At 35.6% G+C, this 7,209-nt stretch overlaps 1 pseudogene; it reads left to right on the top strand.

Annotated features, from left to right (window-relative positions):
* Positions 1–265: 265 nt before the first annotated feature.
* Positions 266–3,179, top strand: LOC144648322 (uncharacterized; annotated as a pseudogene).
* The last annotated feature ends 4,030 nt before the right edge of the window (positions 3,180–7,209 follow it).

Below are 7,209 nucleotides of genomic sequence, written 5' to 3'. Positions count from 1 at the left end.
CAGTGTGAGCTTTAGACCGTTACTAATAGAACAAAAGATTAAAATAAAAAGGTGTTAACATGCTACACTTGAGTGTTTAAATCTGGTTTTAAACTTTTAATGTAAAAAGCCTCTTTTAATTTAAGAAAATAAACGGTTTTAGCAGAATCCAAAATTTTAAAACAATCAAGTGTGTATAAATTTTTCAATTAGATGAACTGTTAAGGTGTTTAAAAACATGTGAATTTTTATCAGTTAAAGTATGCTCTTTGATCCTTGTTGAAAAATGACGGGAAGTCTCGCCAATATAACGGGAGTTACATCCCGCACAAGTAAATTGATAAACAAAGTTTATAAGTTAAGTTTTGTTTAGGAATATTTTGCTAAAAGGATTTTGACATTGACATTACCCAGAGACCCAATCAAGAGTTGTCGTAAGACCACACAGGAATAAAACATTTAGTTTTGGGACTTACGTCACTGGTCGCTGGGAATGGGACAAAAAATGTCATAAATATGAATGGGATAACAATTTGTAAAACAAAGTAAAAAAATATTTTCTTTCTAATTGCTTCAACACAACATACAGTAAAAAAGTAAGTTGTCTTTATTTAAAAACACGATGTAGATAAAAGCTGACAAGCTCGTGGGGTCTTGTAAATTAAAAGTATAAAAAAAAAGAAGAGCAAAAAAAAATACACCATACTTTTCAGCAAAATTAAAACTTGTAACAACAACAAAATAATTTCTTTCTAATTGTTTCAACACAGCATACAGTAAAAAGAGGAATAATACACCTTGTAACACCTTGTAACACCTTGTAACACCCTGTAACACCTTGTAACACCTTGTAACACCCTGTAACACCCTGTAACACCTTGTAACACCCTGTAACACCTTGTAACACCCTGTAACACCTTGTAACACCCTGTAACACTTTGTAACACCCTGTGACACCTTGTAACACCCCCCTGTAACACTTTGTAACACCTTGTAACACCCTGTAACACCTTGTAACACCCTGTAACACCTTGTAACACCCTGTAACACCCTGTAACACCTTGTAACACCCTGTAACACCCCTGTAACATCTAACTTTAGCCTAAGCTCCTCTGTACGTGTTTGTGAGCTCGTTATTGCTTCAGCGCGTGCATTTTGCATATCAATTTTCTTTTCAGACAATTCAATGAAAGCATTTTGATTGCTTTCCTTGCTTTCCTTGCTTTCTTTTTAGGAGGTGTATTAGCAGGTGAATTGTTTTTCCCTTCTGGGGAGGGCTCTTTGTCGCCATCAGATTCACTTAAATCCGCACATGAAGATGTACTAAGTTCACTGGATGACAAAATCACCCCAGGCATTTTAACAACAGGTCTTGAGCCCAAAACCTCCTCAAATACATCAAAGAAGGGACTGGCCCCACGTCCTGTCTGCGACCTCCTATCATCTCTTCTGCGCAGATCCTTTCTCCATTCTTTGGACAATGCCCATTTCAGTGTATTTATGGGAGGTTGCCTGTCTACTGGCTGCCCAGTTCTAGAAGTGGTTCTTTTCCATCTCTTATTATTTGACTGTTCTAGTCTTTTGCTGCGTTTGTCAAGTCTAGGAGGAAAATACCCCAATTTACATATCACTGTCAATTAATCATATATAAGGGTTTTAAGGGTTCTACTTGAAACTATATGAACACACAAAATCTGTTAGGGTATTAGAGATAACTCTCTAAGTTAAATAGTTATTAGGAAAAGGGTCTAACTTGCCAATTTTCTTGGATAATGACATTCAAAAATAATAGCAATATTTTGGGATACAAGCGATTTTTTTATTTCTGAAAGTGGTAGACTTACTTGCTTAGAAAGTCCACGAGGGAATAACTGCAGTATTTTGACATCTGGATACCCATCCTCCTCCACTGTTGCTGGCAGAGTCGTCATTGTCTGTGGACATATCATGTTAATTCAAGCTTTGCGAAAGCTCGAGCCTCTTTATCTTCCTTTACAAAATGTCTTCTTCTTTCGTATTTCTCTTCCGTATCGTATCCCATAATAAAACCACTTTAACTTGAAAGAATAAATTCAATCTGGCTTTTATTTAACACGATTTGAGTCTTTAGCGTAGGTTATAGGTTTTCTCAGCAGTCCGTAATCATAGCGGAGCTCTACATCCAGAGCACCATACGCATGAAAGAAGGCTAGCTACTCGCGCAACTATTGAAAGGCACTACTTAGTTGCTACGAAGTTAAAATTTACTTTTGTACCTGTGGACTGCTTGCTCATGCCAGCTTAAGGTAATTTACAGTGAAGTATAAGCTAGAAAATAAAGGCTAATTTAATTTACATGTGGATCGGGCGCCAATAGAAGCCTTGTGCGATGACAGGGACGAGATGAGCAGTCAATCAGCAGTGGATTAGCATTAAGTCAACATGACCAGCGGATTTCACCTGCAGTACCTCAATTGACTATTATAATATAAAGTATTCAGCCATCTGTTCCTCCATAAGAACATCCCCGTCCCCGGGAACCTTTGTCAAGTTTACCACCCACTGCTCAGAGCAACATCAACCAAGTTTGTGTTCAGCCTCCACAAAAGGTCCTCCTTCAAGTTCTATCAGTTCAGATTCATAGTGAAGGGAATCTGGTCAACACATATGCTGTCCTTGATCCTGGAAGTGACTCAACTCTGATTAGAAAGGACTTAGCAGACCGCTTACAAATTGTTGGTGAGGCATGCCGGCTTAACATTAACACAGTTGGTAATGATGTTACCACTCAGAACTTACACAGAGTAAGCTTTGGTTTTTCATCCAAAGTTCAGCCAGACCAATTTATGGTGCATGGAGCTTAGGTCATTGACAAACTTAACATTCCATCTTTCAAGGTCTCAAAGAAAAGGGTTGTTGAGCAGTGGAATCACTTATCTGATGTAGACCTTCCTGAACTTGAAGGTGGTGATGTAATGATTCTGATTGGATCCGATATGGCTCACTTATTGATTCACCTTGGAAGTCCGCTAGGGTCGATGGGATGAGCCCATTGCTGTAAGGACCCCCCTTGGATGGACTCTTTTTGGAAATGTAAACCAAGGACACTGTGGAACAATCAATGCAAACTTTCTGTCATCAGACAAAGAGATCACATTGCAACATCAAATCGAACGATTTTGGGAAATCGATTTTTATGCAACCAAACAAGTTCCCTCTGACACTACCCTGTCCGTTGAGGACAAAAGAGCACTGGCTATCCTTGAAAGTAGTACAGTCAAAGAGGAAGGCCCTGTCTCGTATAACCGCCCTCCCTTGAGGTGCCAAAAGTAGTAAGCACCCCTGGTGCTAATTCACATCATTACGGTATTACACCTTGTGCACGTAATGTACCATCTGCAGACCCTTTTCCAGGGTGCCCAAAATAGTATTTTGATGGTTCCTGAACTTAACCCATAAACATTAAATAAAACCTGCAAAATGCAGTGTATTAGTAAAATCATCAATGAGAGTACAAATACTGTATCAAAACCATTACCAAAAGAAAGATTTACCCCCCCCCCCCCAAATATATTACCAGTATGTACAGTGCCTATCCAATATGAACAATCAATTTTAACAACCTGTACTTTTCTATTTGGTAGCACAGATATAATTTTGCTTGGTAAGTGAAAATTTTGTGTTATGAAAACTGAACAACAACTTGGGGAGGTAAAGATTTTGAAGAAGTGTGGGGCATTATTTCATAAAAAAAAAATCCCACTTGCTGCCCTCCCTAATTAAAAAATAAATGGCTTAGTTATCAGGTATCTTATAAGGAGGGAAAAGTGGTTTCTATAGCATTGGGTATCAGGGGTGAGGGGTATATCCTATACATATTGACAACTACTGTTGTTGGGGTTGGCATCACCAGATGAGTCTTCGAACAATTACGAAGAAAAGAAAATACAGGGTTTTCTTATTCCCCACGGAGAACAGAGTTGGGAAAGCGCCAACAAGTGCAGTATTGACTGGAAAGATAACAGAGGGCAATGCTGTCCAAATTCGATGGGATAAACAAGTCTACCTTGCCAAGATCATAAGACTAACCGGTAAGTTCTGGAAACTAAGAAATAGAAGAATAACTGTTTTGGGGTGAAACAAAGCAAAAACAATATTTTTGTGTCAACCAGTATGGGCAATGAAAGAAACAAGTTTCTCAAAACCTGCTAAAAATTAACTTTTCCTGAAATCGTTTTCCTAGAATGTTACTGGCAAAGTGTGGAGTAACACATTGAGGTCAATAAGAATTTTTGGTATGGCAACACTCTCTTTTCACAATGTTGTGCTGTAGAAAATATCTAAGAGTTTGAAGAGTATTTCGTGCAGACCTGTAGCTGGTATACTGTGGTCTTAATGATGGAGCAAACATTCTAAATTATTATGAATCATTATCCAAGTGCACTTTGTGGAGTACAAATAACTCGCGAAACGAGTACAAATATGTCACAAATAGGTACTTGCAATCGTAGGTTTTTGACTGGTATATTGCATCGCGAACTCTGAGCTTGAAAGCCTACATTTTGCTCAAGTTCGCAAGTTTTTTAGTCTTTGAAGAAAACCTTTTAGAGATTCCTTTTTGACTTTGCGACTTATCTAAAATTTATCTGGGAATAATTTGGTAGGGTAGGTTGTTGTGTCAGGAACTTGACATCACCATGGCAACGACATTTTGACAGGCATGTTTTCCCAATTTTGTAATTTTTGTGTTTCTCTTAATGAAAAATAACTTTAAAGCAATATTTTCACCTTTTTACGGGTTTTAAGCACATTTTTATTGGCTTTGAGCATTTTCCAGTAATTTTGGGTGGTTTTCTGACATTTTGGAAAAATTTCGAAATCCAAGATGGCGGCTGTTTTGACATTATGATGTAATTGTCACGTGATGTGACGTCATCATCCCACGTGACATATACCAAAAGATAGATTTTTGGACATACTATATATCCTGTAAGTTTCATTGTGATTGCTTAAACCCTTTTTGTGATCTAACAGATCATTAACCAAATTTTTTATTCCTTAATACTTTATCTTGGACATGAAACATTGGGGCCAGATACACACGTGATTACTCTACTCTTGTTCAGGAAGACCTCTTACTTGATGTTCAGGCTATTGAATGGGAAAATATGTTTAAGGAAAAGGACGTCAATCAGATATTTGATTCTTTCTACTCAGTAATTAATACTACAATAGATACTCCTTTGAAAAGGTTAAGTAAAAAAGAAGCCAAATTTCAGTCCAAACCTTGGATTTCACAAGGTATTCGAAAATCCATTAAAACAAAAAATAAGTTATTTAATCGTTATATAAGAAATAAATCTCAAGCTAATCACTCTAGATATAAAATTTACAGGAATAAACTAAAGCATATTCTAAATATTAGTAAGAAACTATATTATAATGAATACTTCTCATACCATGTCAACAATGTAAAAGCCACATGGAGGGGTATTAAGCAGTTAATTAGCCTTAAGGGAGGTAAACTGTCTTTTCCAAGTAGACTAATAGTTGGTGATGATACCCTAACTGATGCCAAAAGTATTGCAAATGAGTTTAACAAGTATTTTTCTTCAATTGGCCCAACGTTAGCCAATTCTATACAACCAGGAAATAGAACTTTTGTTGAATTATTGACAACTTCACAATGCTACAGCTTCTTTGTATTGCCAGTAACAACTATGGAAGTTGAAGATGTCATTTCGAGTTTGAATGCTAGCAAAGCACTGGGGCCTTACAGTATTTCAGTGAAAATGCTTAAATTACTTAAAACAGCTTTGGGTTATCCATTATCTTATTTATTTAATTGTTCTTTTTCGTCAGGCTTAGTTCCAGATAAATTAAAAGTTGGTAGAATTATTACTTTATACAAGAATGGTAGTCAGACTCTTGTATCAAATTACAGGCCTATCACTTTGTTATCTGTTTTTCATAAAATAATGGAAAAACTAATGTATAAGAGATTAATTGATTTTCCTGATCGAAATAGTATATTAACTGAGAATCAGTTTGGTTTCCGTAGTGGACACTCCACTGTACAGGCTACAATGCTCCTTACAGATAAGATACAAAGAGCCATTAAAGATAAACTGTACTCTTGTGGTATATTTTTGTACTTAAGTAAAGCCTTTGATACAGTAGATCATAACATACTCTTAGCTAAACTTGAACATTATGGAATCCGTGGCATAGCAAATGATTGGTTCAAGTCATACTTAACTAACAGGCAGCAATTTGTCTCTATAAATAATTCTGACTCAAACACATTACATATAACTTGTGGAGTACCACAAGGTTCTGTACTTGGCCCTCTATTGTTTCTAATATATATTAATGATTTTGTAAATTCTTCATCAAGTTTTGATTTTCATCTGTTTGTAGATGACTCTAATCTGTTTTATTCTGATAAAGATTTACAGCATCTTGAGGAAATTGTCAATCGGGAACTCAGTGAAATTAATACATGGCTTTGTGCAAACAAACTATCTCTTAATATTGAAAAAACACATTTTGTAATATTTCATCCTTATCAAAAAAAATTAAATCACTCTATGAAAATTAAAATAAATGATAAAACAATAAACCAGCATTAAAGTGTTAAGTATCTGGGAATTCTCATAGACTGTCATCTTAACTGGAAAGAACATATTCAACAAATTTCCAAAAAAATATCTAGAGGTATTGGCATTCTTTGTAAAATTAGGCATTATGTTGATATCAAAATTTTAGTTCAGTTATACCATGCCATTATTCTTCCTTTTTTTTTTCATACTGCTGTATAGTCTGGGGTAACACCTATGATCAGAATATTAAACCACTTGAAAGAATGCAAAAGAAAGCAATCTGTCTAATTACCTTTTCTGATTTTGATGCCCATACTAGTCCTTTGTTTTCTCAACTTAAACTTCTAAAACTTCAAGATCATATCAAACTTCAAACCCTTTACTTCATGCACCAATTCTTCCATGACAAATTACCTAAGGTTTTTTACTACTTTTTTATTAAAACCTCTGATAAGCATAATGTTAACACACGCTTTGCATCTAGGTCAACTTTTTATGTTCCAAAAATTCGAACTAACTATGGCAAATTCAATATAAGATACAACGGACCTATATTATGGAATGAAATTGATGAGAGATTTAAGATTCTATCTCCTTATTCATTTAAAAGAGAATTATTATTGCATTGCATTAATTTCTATTAAGTTTT

This window comes from Oculina patagonica, chromosome 4 (genome assembly GCF_052425735.1).
Source record: "Oculina patagonica isolate OP01 chromosome 4, crgOcupat, whole genome shotgun sequence".
Taxonomy (NCBI): Eukaryota; Metazoa; Cnidaria; class Anthozoa; order Scleractinia; family Oculinidae; genus Oculina; species Oculina patagonica.
Note: the sequence above shows the minus strand (reverse complement) of the source record. Positions and strands in the feature narration are given on the sequence as shown.